At 39.7% G+C, this 11,644-nt stretch overlaps 1 long non-coding RNA gene across 1 annotated transcript; it reads right to left on the bottom strand.

Annotated features, from left to right (window-relative positions):
* Positions 1-1,552: 1,552 nt before the first annotated feature.
* LOC134737608 (uncharacterized) lies at positions 1,553-10,701 on the bottom strand. The gene is made up of 4 exons (XR_010122656.1): positions 10,614-10,701; positions 4,918-5,007; positions 3,956-4,039; positions 1,553-2,498 (listed from the first exon to the last, which is right to left on the bottom strand). It is a non-coding gene; the product is annotated as an uncharacterized LOC134737608 (long non-coding RNA).
* Positions 10,702-11,644: the final 943 nt, after the last annotated feature.

Genomic DNA, 11,644 nt, shown 5'->3' with positions numbered 1-11,644 from the left:
TTGACCATGCTTGTTATCTACTTGATACTGTTCTAGATTATATCTAGAAATTAAATAATCTAACTCTCTCTCTCTTTGGATAGAGTCTCACTTTCTTGCCCAGGCTGGAGTGCAGTGGCATGATCTTGGCTCACTGCAACCTCTGCCTCCTGAGTTCAAATGATTATTTTGCCTCAGCCACCGGGGTAGCTGGGACTACAGGTGTGCATCACCACGTTTGGCTAATTTTTGTATTTTTAGTAGAGATGGGGTTTCGCCATGTTGGCCGGGCTGATCTCGAACTCCTGAGCTCAAGCAATCCACCTGTCTCAGCCTCCCAAAGTGCTGGGATTACAGGTGTGAGCCACTGCCCCTGGCCTAAATCATATAACTCTCTTCTCCAGCAATACAATGAGGCACATACTATTATTATCTAATTTTTCTGTTCATCATCTGAGGCAAGGAAAGGTCCAGTAATTTACCCATAGCAGGAGCATAAATGTGAAAAGCACATATCTATCTCTTTCATGCAGAGACACATATACTAACAGGAGGCAACCACTGTTGAGGCAGTTGGCCAACTTCTCTATTATGTATTTGTAGAAGCTGTGATGGTATGAGATAAATTGCTCACCCCTACTGTCTTACTTAGAGATAGTATAAGGTGGAGATATTAATGATAAGAATAAAAATTAGCATTAACTGAGTGCTTCCTAGGCCAGGCCAACACTCTTCTGTGGGCTTTATGTGTATTATCTCATTCCTCACAAGGCCCAAGGAGAGAGTTATTCTGATGCTCATTTCAGGGCAACAATATCTAAGGCAGACAGAAGTTAAATACTTTGCACTGAGTCATACATCTAGGAAGTAGGAGAGCAGGAATTTGAACTCCTGAATTTGTGTGTTTAACCACTAATCAGTAGTTCCTTTGAATGGTAAAACTCTTCCTCTAGGCCTCTGGGAGATTGGTATGGGTCTCCACAGTGTGCTGGAAGCCACGGATATGAACTAACCTATCAAGTTGCTTCTTTCTCTGCCAAACCTCAGGATCTTCCCAGTCCCTCCTTCTCATATCTCATTGCCTCCGTCCCACGCTTTCCTTTCCAGTGTTCCATTTCTTTAAGAGCTGGCTTGGGCTTGTTGGCAAAGGGCCAATCTGAGAACCTATTTCATAACCACATATAGTGAGAGCAAGTGAGTTAATATGTTCCAGATACTTACATATTTTTGGAATAGAATCTAACCAATATAATCACAACTTATTATCATTCACAGGCAACAATCATTCTTTTATTCATTCAATAAACATTGAGTGACTGTGATGGCCTGGGCACTGTGCTAGGTCAACATTAGCATTTGTGACAGGAGAATTTTGGAAATGCAGTGCCCCGTTCATTGGAGTGACTTTATGGTGGAAGCCACGGACACATTGGCAAGCCGGCTTTTTGGCCCCTCTCAAGTCCATTAACTCAATGGCCATTGACTCTGCTTATTTAAATGGCTGGTCTTGCTGGCACCACTGCTAAAAAAAAGTGACAGAATTTAATTCCATTATAAAAAAAAAAAGAAGACTGTTCATCTGGGGTTAGATGAATTTTTTCAGATATAGAGGATGCCATTTTTCTGACTGGGAATGTAAAATGTATGTAATAGAACTTAAGTGACCTGTAATTCAGCTTCACAAGAGAAGTATACATTGGTTTCCGTGATGGGACTGGGACAATGTCTTTGTAGTTGTTATTATTTTGGTCAGTATTTTTAAATAACTGGGTTTTTCTTTTGTCTGTTTCTTGCCGGTTAGCAACCTATTTCTTTGGCCAGGCCTTGCCACTGCTGCACTGTTTTATTTTTTCTAACAGAACCTTGTCCTTATAGGGCAGGCAGGATGACCATCATCTGCAAGCACTTTGTCCTCTCTGACTTCAAAACAGCCAATTTATGATGACACGGACAAGTCAGGAGACTCAGAGCTAAAACGAGCAGGATTTTGTAGATCTAATGAAGACTCTGTCAGGCCTCATTTTGATCTAGTTAATGAGGATCTGATTGAATTTGCCATCGTGAGGTCTTCTGGGCCAGTAAACGATTTCCCTTATTTTTCTGCACAGAAACAAGGATGAGGGCGAGTTGTCAGTGTAAGCCTTTGTATGTCATAAGTTGTCAGACATCATGCATTGGTGGATGATTTGCTAGGTCATCTCAGAGAGATTGTTTAATCTTGTGTTTTAGTTGTTTCCATCTGTGAAAGCATAATTACACATATGGGGCTTCCAAGGAAAGTGTTATTAGTGAAAATATGTAAGGTGTATTAATTTGAGGGGCTTTTGCAAAAGAGCTTTGCATCACTTTTTGCTAGACAAAGTGTCATCTTGAGGCAGTATAGAAATTCGATGGCAAGATAGTCTGAGAAAAAGTGCTTGTCAAGGAAATATCAGATCTGAAGGAAGGGAGGGGTCGTTCCTGGTATTCCATGCATTTGGAGGTGACTTCTGACAGGGCTTGTTGGTACAGCAGTTTATCTGAGAGAAAAACTGAAATCATAAGAACGCCATTTGGGAGCCCAAATTCAATGTATCCACAATTAAAAAAGACAAATTCTTATATGCTCAGCTTCAGATTATGAATTACCAATAACATCTTGATGGTTTTGTTCTTTTGCTTTGAGGGGACTTTGGTGCTGAAAACACTCAAAACTCTGCTTTTCACAGGCAGCATGTAAACAACAGCAAACCTGGAGGATGTTAGTCCTTGAAGATGTGCAGGTTAGCACACTCTGGTTTCATTGTACTCCCTTATGATCCAGTAGCCTCAGATCTCCCAGACCAGGTATACTTTTATAAATACTTACAGAACAAATCAATATTTATTTTTGGGTCACCAAAACTATTCTAGCAAATTCCTTAATAAGGTCTCTAGATGAAAACACATCTGAAACAGAAGAATAGTTTCGCTTTCACAACTTCCAGTTCTGATATTTTAAAACACTGATTTAAACCTTTTCATATATAACAAGTGAGACTCGGGGCGGGGGGACCCTGTATTTCACCTTGCTGCTTACCCACTCTCTTTCTCCTCCTTCCTCCACCCCCTTGAAACTGCAAGCATGAGTTCTGTTGCTTTCATCTGTGTGAATTTCCCATTGGCAGTGCTCCAACTTTCAGAATCATTCTGTTTCCCCCAAGGGAATCACCAGATGTTCCTTGTGTGATTGATGTACCGTGTGCTGTTCGGCTTTGCCTGGGCTTGTCCACGTGTCCTCCAAAAATGTAAAGAGAGGCGCTGCAACTGTGCCTCAAAGTGGCAGGCGGGGCGTCAAGTCAGTAACAAAACCAAACAAATGCAGGAAATGTTGCTCCTTCCTGCAGTATGTGCAGGAGGGTGGCTCTCTCATGATACAGTTCTAGCTGTAGTATCTGAACAAGGTGGGTTCTATGGTGTAAAAAGTCACTTGTTAAGTGCTGTGACAATTTGTCAATCTGTGTTACTTCACACTGAAAAAATTCCCAGCAATGTCATTTCTGCCAGTATCACAGGGAAATAGTTATGTGGTTAAAGCTTTAAAAGCTAAGTTCACTGCATATTGTTTATAATAGTTCAAAAGTGGAATGGAATTAAATGTGTAACAAGAATTTGGTTAAAAAAATCATGATATGTGTCTGTTTATATCTCTTCCAGATATATCTATTTTTACCATTTAAAATGAGGGTGTAAAACAGTGGCTTTAAAAATTTTTGATTGTAGGCACCCTTGGGGAGCTTAATAAAAGCTGTGAACCATCTCCCTAGAAAAATCTCCATATGCTCAACATTTTCATGTAATATAAAGAGATTTAAACAGGAACCTGTCTATCACTCAAAGGTTAAGAACTCCTAGTATTAAGAATTTAGTAGAAATAATATTTAATAATTTGCATATATGGAGTAGTGGAACAAGCAAGTTATAAAAGTATGATTCAGCCAGGTGCAATGGTTCATACCTGTAATCCCAGCACTTTGGTTGGCCAAGGCAAGAGGATCACTTGAGCCCAGGAGTTTGATAACAGCCTGGGCAGACTCTGTCTCTGTTAAAAAAAAAAAGAACTAGGTGTGGTGGCAGCATGCACCTGTAGTCCCACATACTCTGGAGGCTGAAGTGGGAGGATTGCTTGAGCCCAGAAGGTCAAGGCTGCAGGAAGCCACTGCACTCCAATCCGAGAAACAGAGCCAGCCCCATGCGTCAAAAAAAAAAAAAAAAAAAAAAAAGTATGATCACATTTTTGTAAAAATAACCCCACCATATATAGTTTAAAAAAAGGGGGGCTTTGAAAGGCTGAACATTTAGATGCTAATGATGGCTTCTCTGGGGGATGATATGTTTTCTCTGCAAGTCTTCTTTTCTCTTTCCCTTCCTCCCTCCCTCCTTTCTTCTCTTTCTTCATTCATGTCTCCCTCTCTCCCTTCTTCTCCTTGTTTTCCCTTATTTGTATCTTCTAACTTTTCTACAGTTAAACAAAAACTGCCTTTATGAAAAGAAATATGTCAGGTAAGTTTGTTTTAATTAAACAAAAATGCTGTAATGAGCTTTGGCAAGTATGTTAGAACATCTGGGGACATTTCCAGCACCCCACTTCATTCATCGCATGGTGAAACACTAGGAAGAAGTCACATTAGAATGAAGGGACACTATTTCTGAGTGAGATATGGTTAGGGCCATATAAAAAGAAAGCAGTTAGATAGATATCTTTTCAACATAAAATGCAGATAAAACATATTTAAAAGAGTCAAAATGAATCAAAACAAATACATGCCCAAACCATATGTGGTGACCAAAAAGGGCCAGCTACATGTAAACTGTAGCTTGACATCAAGAACATTTCTATTCTTGGAACGTCCTTTGGTGATACCTATGGCAAGTCAACATCTTAAGAGGTTATGAATCCAATATTCCGATTTCTTTCACCTTAGAAAAGAAAAGTTGTTCCATCTTTGCAGATCTTGTTCTCTCAGTTTGAAGGTGAAGTTTGCATTTCATCTGTTTCTTGGCAAGTATCTTTAAGAAAACAAAAGTTAAGTTTTGGACTGCAAGTATATCTGCTTGGCATTCATGCTCTCTTTCTTAAGTAACAGTCCCCCCTTATCTTCTTCGGGTCACTCCCTTCTCCCTTTTTCAATTCTGTGGGTTTAGTGTGGCTGGCATCATCCTCCAGCTCCAGGTTGAGCACATGACTCAAGCTTGGTCAGTTTGAGTTCTCCCTCTCTCTCTTCCTCTCTATCTCTCTGCCACAGTGATTGGTCAGAGATGGAAGGGCATATGATCCAATAAATGAGGTATAGAGAGCGAGCTTTTGATAGGGCCAAGGTTTCTCAGGTGGGAAAATATAAGTATAGAATTCTTCTGAAAAAGGCTGCAGAAGAATGAAGGCAAAACAGCAAAACAGAGGCACAAGATGGAAGAAGGTGGGGAAAAAGATTCGGGTGAGCATCAAGACCCGGGTCTTCATTTCAGCGCCCAGGTCCACATGTGCCTGAATCCAACTTGCCGTTGAAGTTTTCAATCATGTGGGGCAACAATTTTCCTTTTATGTTTAAGTCAGTTTGACTGAGATTGGTTTTACTTACAATCAATTGAGTCCTGATTAATATACTGATTTAGTAATAATAATACTTACTGAGTATGTCTTAAGTGACAAACCTTGTATACATCCTTTATATGCATTCTCTTATTTAATTATCACAACAGTTCTTTTTAAGAAAGGAAACAGGTTCAGAAAGGTTAATTCACTTTCATAAGATCCCTTGGTGAGAAGTAGACCCAGATGAAAACCAGATATGTCTGATTCTAAAACTCTGTGCTCAACCAGCTATTAACTAAGCAGTAATACCTGATGGAAGTTAGGCCTGACAGCTCCTGGATTGCACATCTTAAGCCTTCATTTTTAACTGCAATTTACAAAAGGACTCACTGAAGACAAGAAATGAGTATTTACTAAGCATGGCTATTTTTAGGCGTTAAACTGACTTCATTTCCTTGTTAGTGCCTCCTTTCATTATTATTATTTTTTGCTTTCTGAGACTAGACAATGTTCAACAGAAGAATCCCAACCAGCTTCTGTGCCTTCATTCAGTTTGGTGGAAACCAATTTACCTGATGCAGACTAATTTAATCTATAACTGCTTGGGGGCTCACTTCAGCTGTAAACAAGTAGACCTGGAGATTAATCATGGTTCCTTTAAGAATCAAGGAAGAACTAATGTACACTCCCACCAACAGTTTAAAAGCATTCCTATTTCTCCACATCCTCTCCAGCATCTGTTGTTTCCTGACTTTTTAATGATCACCATTATAACTGGCATGAAATGGTATCTCATTGTGGTTTTGATTTACATTTCTCTAATGACCAGTGATGATGAGCTTTTTTTCATGGGTTTATTGGCCACATAAATGTCTTCTTTTGAGAAGTGTCTGTTCATATGCTTCGCCTGCTTTTTGATGGGGTTGTGTGTTTTTCTCTTGTAAATCTGTTTAAATTCCTTGTAGATTTTTGATATTAGCTCTTTGTCAGATGGGTAGATTGCAAAAATTTTCTCCCATTCTGTAGGTTGCCTGTTCAACCATTGTGGAAGACAGTGTGATGATTCCTCAAGGATCTAGAACCAGAAATACCATTTGACCCAGCAATCCCATTACTGGGTATATACCCAAAGGATTATAAATTATTCTACTATAAAGACACATGCACACGTATGTTCATTGCAGCACTATTCACAATAGCAAAGACTTGGAACCAACCCAAATGCCCATCAATGATAGACTGGATAAAGAAAATGTGGCACATATACACCACGGAATACTATGCAGCCACAAAAAGGATGAGTTCATGTCCTTTGCAGGGACACGGATGAAGCTGGAAACCATCATTCTCAGCCAACTAATGCAGGAACAGAAAACCAAACACCGCATGTTCTCACTCATAATTGGGAGTTGAACAATAAGAACCCACGGACACAGGGAGGGGAACATCACACACTGGGGCCTGCCAGTGGGTGGGGGTGCCAGGGGAGGGATAGCATTAGGAGAAATACCTAATGTAGATGACGGGTTGATGGGTGCAACAAACGACCATGGCACTTGTATACCTATGTAACAAACCTGCATGTTCTGCACAGGTATCCCAGAACTTAAAGTACAATAATTAAAAAAAATATATAGGAAGAGTGCCAGGGTTACTTTGGCACTCTTCTTATATTGGTATGTTGTTATCAACCCAGAGTGAGCTTTCTTTTCATTAATAAGATGAAAATAAAGAGGTTTATCAGTTCTGCACTGCTCCTTTCTCAGGCAGTGTTTTCTTAACTCTTCATAGAACAGAAATGTTCTATCTGGAAGACTGAAGAAAAACGTAAACACTTGCCTGGGAAATATGGTTTTTGACTCTAGCTTTGAGGTTCATGCTGTACTCAGAACATCGTGTTCTTCTCAACTGACTGTGATGTGGTAGATAGCAGTCCCTCCCAGGCTGTTAACAGCTGAGCTGATTTTTCATAGATGCCGTTCAGTGAGGCTGAGGAAATGGGCCACTGCTGCTTCCTCCTTTGTCACTCTTACCGTTAAGGATGGGTACTCCTGGTTTCTTTGAGAAGGCACTTGCCATCTTCTCTTAAATTAGGTCTTTAATTCCTTTGAGATATTTGGCAAACTTAGATGTTACTGGAAGCTTAGTGAGTGGAAGAGAAGTCTCAAAAAATCATATGTTTAGCATAGGAGAAAGCTACTCTGTTGAACCCTGCTGTGATGGAGTTAGGAAAGGAAGAGTGGCTTCTGGGAAAAGGTGTAATAAAGCCTGATACTGAGAAAAGACAGCATTAGTAAAGTCATCCAGCTTTTTAGGAACTGGGATTTCTGACTTCTCATTGACCCCTTCAGTAAGAGCTGGAGAAGTGGCTTTTTGTGCAATAGATTTGTTAACTTCCGAATAAACCTGTGTTTAGTAATCACATCTATCACAAACACACAAATGTAATAAGGAAAAAAGTTTCATTTCTGTGGTCAGGAACCTGATGCAAAATTATTCCATTGCATTTGGAGATTATAAAGGCATAAGTGGAATAGGGATGACTTCTGCTGGTCACCAGCAAAGGAAGATGTTTCCTTTCTGCCTCCTCTGCTGTGTTGCAAAGTGTCTGCTTTGTCATCCAGGAGATGGACAACAGTGTTGTCTGTTTTTTGGATGGCGTTTGTTAGAGAGCATAAGGTATGTCCCATGACTCTGCTTCTCATTGGGCAGTTCCAAAACTTGCCTTGGCATTGGAATAATGAAAATGCTTTAATAAGAATAGTGAGATCCTTTGTCAAACCCAGACCAATCGAAAAGAAACACATAAGAATAAGGCCTGGCCATCTATAATTTTACACAGGTTATTCATACTATAATTAACCAGGGAGTCACTACTCTTGTCTTGCCTCATTGGGCTGGATAAATTAATCAATCAAATTAGCAACTCTTGCCATGCATTCATTAGGATGTGTAGACATGACTCCAGTGCAGGCCAGTCTTCAACTAGGAGCAGTGGGTAGGGAATGAAAGGTGATGATTATAAGGATATGCCAAGGCTGAGCCAATGTGAGGAGCATTGAGGCATCATATAGGAAAGCCCCATATAAGATGAAAAGGATTCCTGGGATGTTTGTCTGCATGGATTTTAAAGACTGGGTTGTTAAAAGAACAGAGAGTGGCAAAGCCCACTTTGCTTCCTTCAAGTTAATCAACATATCTCATTTCCATCTGGCCATAATGCTTACCATTTTTATGGTAATCATCATGGTCAGCAATCAGAGATGTGTGTTAAAACCCCATTCCTTCCAAACAGAGATATGAAACAGAGGAAATCTAAATCAGATATTTCAATGCAACATATATGTAGGTGGTAGTGCAGCCTCCCTTTTACACCTAAGAGAGCACATCACATGCCCATTGACTCATTCCATCATTTAATTAACCATCATTTATGGTTGAGCAGAACCAGTACTAATCAGGCATGGTGCCACATAGTGGGGAACAAACAAACATCTATTTTGCCCTCTAGATAGTCACAGATCCACGGACACATAAGAAATGATGGAAGAAAGAGAAGAGTCGGCTCTCACTGGGGAGGAGAAGGTATGCTAGAGAAGGTGATGCCTGAACAAGGTGTTTAAGAATAAAACAGAGATTCACCTGGGAAATGAGCACAATCTTCTTAGACAGAGGCAATAGCTTGGACAAGGGCACAAAGTGGCCTGGTGGGCCTGGAGAAGTCTGTGTAATTCGCTATGACAGTGTGAGAGGGAAAAGTGGTGGGATGTGATCTGCTGATTTGGCAGCATCCAAATCATGCAGGGTCTTGAAAGTTTCTGCTTCTGTTCTAAGGTAAAGAACTTGGCACAATCCAAAGACCTGAGCTCATAAACACACAGCAGAGGAGAACAGAGGCTGCTCAGTTGAAGACACAGGGGAGTATCAACTAATTCTTGCTTTCATTTTGCACACACCTTGAGATTGGCCTTGTAGGAGTCTACCTCTCAGGGAAACTGGGTATTATAATAATACAGCAACTCATAACTTTTAGAGAACTGCTATATATTTTTCCTTGACTGCAGAATATGTATGGAAAAAATGAATACCATTTCCAGCTTCAATTTTAAGATGCCTTAATTTGAGAGACCATTAGTCATGAAGGTGTTTCCATAGCAAATGTGTGTGGGATGTCCTAGCTTTGTTGGCAATGGTTCAAGGGAACTTATATCATTAAATTGGGATGAGGCCTGGCATGATGGTTAGAAAATTCATGGCACTGTTCCCATAGCACACGAGGCCTCCATTTAAGGGCAAGATAAAGGAAAGGCAAAGACCAAGAGGAGAAATGCTGGAATGAAAACAAGTAAAAAAGGGAAGATAAAAATGGAAATCACAGTTCAGTGTGAATAATAGGAATGCAAATGGTACTACTAAAATAGGAAGGAACATTACTTTTCAAAAAGGCAAAGCAAAGGAAAATTGTAGTAGCAAAAGCATTTTGCATGGTAAAATTGTACACTGTGTATGCCTCTAAGAAGCAAAGCCACCTACTCTAATTTTTCCCAGCTCGATGCTGTGAATTTGGTGAGTCATTTTATGAAGGTTTACTATAAAGCCCCAATCTGCATATTTTTAAAAATAATACTCTTGGATTAAATCTTCTTTTTCCCAGCACCTGCCTACTAATGGTCCCATTTTATAGACAAAATTTTTCACCTGGTCTAGTAAGTAACACACTTTTTTAAAAAAAATCAATAAGTTTATGGAATAATCCGTAGGGCTTACTGCTAAGTAAGAAAAAGTCATGGTGAAAAAAATGTGTCTACCATGCTACTATTTATCAAGGAATCTGAATACACATTTGCTTATGCTAAAAACAATTGCAGGAAAAGATTATTTATGGAGGAGGGTGGAAACCAGGTGGTGGGGGACAGGATTCACAGCTAGATGTGTCTGAATCTATTTTGTTTTTGTTTTGAATTCAAAAGCATATAAATGTTTAACACGACTATAAAAAATAATCATGAAACAAAGCAATCTCTGAAATTTGAAAGCAAAATGACATGAATGAACCTAAGTCTCAAATTAGTGGCATACTCACGGAGAGGAATTATTTCAAATGATACAGTATGTAGTTATCACCTAAGAAAAAGAATTGTCAAACAATTTTACATTGTTTTTTAAAATTATTATTGATGATAGTGTCGTTACTGTTTACATCTGCCTGCCTGCCTGCCTTCCTGCTTTCCTTCTTTCCTTCCTTCCTTCCCTCCCTTCCTCCCTCCCTCCCTCTCTTTCTCTTTTGTCTCTCTCTCTCTCTCTTTCTCTCTCTCTCTCGTTCTTTTTGAGACTTGTGTGCATTATGGGATAAAGCAAATGAAATTATGTTGATATCAGGAACTAGGATTTTTGATATGGAAGAAAGGTAATTTAGATTTAAGAGAAAAAACGTTTAAGTAAAAACCTTGTAGTCTCGGCCAGCTGTGGTGGCTCACACCTATAATCCCAACACTTTGGGAGGCCAAGGTAGGAGGATTGCTTGAGCCCAGGAGTTTGGGACTAGCCTAGGAAACACAGCAAGACCCCATTTCTACAAAAGAGATTTTTTTTTTAAATGGCTGGGCATGGTAGTGCATGCCTGTAGTTCCAGCTACTCAGAAGGCCAAGGCAGAAAGATCGCTTGAGCCCAGGATTTCAAGGTTGTAGTGAGCTGTAATTGGGCCACTGTACTCCAGCCTAGGTGATGGCCAGAACCAGTCTCAGAAAACAAAAACAAAAACAAAAAGAAACTTCTAGTCTTTAAATTATATTGTAATTATTAATTGAAATTGTGATGTATTTTAATGTAAAAATATAAATTCCCTGGCTCTATTGACCGAAAAGACTTAGAAATAATGACAAGGTAGGTAAAATGAATATCTTTGGATTCATTTACTAGGTTCAAAATCTAGTGCTCAGACTGTGAGCACTAAAAGGAACCTGGGATGTTTGGGTGAGAACTGATCACAGATCTGGGGCAGGAATTGTGTAACGTGAACCTGGAATAATTTATCATACTGAAGGGCAAGATGGCTAGCAGTGACTTTTGGGGCTATGTCTAAAATACTCTGGAGCCAGCTAGAGAAGGCTTTT

This window comes from Pongo pygmaeus, chromosome 10 (genome assembly GCF_028885625.2).
Source record: "Pongo pygmaeus isolate AG05252 chromosome 10, NHGRI_mPonPyg2-v2.0_pri, whole genome shotgun sequence".
NCBI classification, from domain to species: Eukaryota; Metazoa; Chordata; class Mammalia; order Primates; family Hominidae; genus Pongo; species Pongo pygmaeus.
Note: the sequence above shows the minus strand (reverse complement) of the source record. Positions and strands in the feature narration are given on the sequence as shown.